General features: G+C 33.6%; 1 long non-coding RNA gene across 1 annotated transcript; it reads left to right on the top strand.

The window, feature by feature from the left end:
• Positions 1-281: 281 nt before the first annotated feature.
• On the top strand, positions 282-697 carry LOC117507577. Its single transcript, XR_004559762.1, has 2 exons — positions 282-526; positions 612-697. It is a non-coding gene; the product is annotated as an uncharacterized LOC117507577 (long non-coding RNA).
• Positions 698-1,088: the final 391 nt, after the last annotated feature.

A 1,088-nucleotide genomic window follows, 5' to 3' on the forward strand; every position in this document is an offset into this window, starting at 1 on the left:
GTCCTCAGTTCCCAAACGCTTATTGAGTGTTGTTAGAAGGAAAGGTGATGTAACACAGTGGTAAACATACAATTGTCCCAACCTTTTTGTAACGTGATGCAGGCATCCATTTCAAAATGAGCAAATATTTGCACAAAAACAATAATGTTCATCAGTTTGAACATTAAATATCTTGTCTTTGTGGTGTATTCAATTGAATATAGTTTGAAGAGGATTTGCAAATCATTGTATTCTGTTTTTATTTACATTTTATACCACGTCCCAACTTTATTGAAATTGGGGTTGTACTAACATTATATTTTATTTATTTAACCAGCAAATTCTGCCTGAGGGGCACTGCCATTTTATTTGTTCATTCATTCCACTGGAGAGGGGTTTCACAGCCTCTGTAAAGCTCCAACTTGTCACCATAGAGGAGGCAGAAACATGGCTGGAGGACTTCCAATATTCATCAAGAGTAACTTTAAGAGTGGACAAAACCTATCCCATTATTACTGAGGATACAGTCTGCCGCAACAGCTACCGAGTAAGATATATAATAGTCATGTTTCTTGTTTTTTGTAATTGTTTAAAATGGTCAGAGCCTTAACAAAACATTTGTATGTCCAAAGGTCGACATCAGATGCCAACATAACACAAGGCAGCCTGGTTACACCCCAGAAAACACACACTGCCCTGTTGGCCTTTACCTTGTGTTATTGTGAATTCAAAGTATAGTTTGGGGTTATTCCCCTTGATAACAAAACCAACCAGAATTACATCGCAAAGTGCAACGGTAATTGATAATATATTTACAAACAGAACAGATGAAATTATCAAGAATGGGATCTTCATGACAGATATTAGCGACCATTTACCAATTTTTTCAATATTTAAATATAAAAATAGGTACAACAAAAAAACTGATATAAACTTTAAAAGAGATAAGTCAGTAAAAGCCTTAGAGGCATTAAAATATGACCTTAAAAATCAAAACTGGGAAGAAGTTTATGTCAGTGATGTTAATGTAGCATATAACTCATTTATGAAAATATTGATGAAATCATACAATAAAAATTGTAAATTAATTGAAATTAGTAAGAAAAGAG

This window comes from Thalassophryne amazonica, chromosome 3 (genome assembly GCF_902500255.1).
Source record: "Thalassophryne amazonica chromosome 3, fThaAma1.1, whole genome shotgun sequence".
NCBI lineage: Eukaryota > Metazoa > Chordata > Actinopteri > Batrachoidiformes > Batrachoididae > Thalassophryne > Thalassophryne amazonica.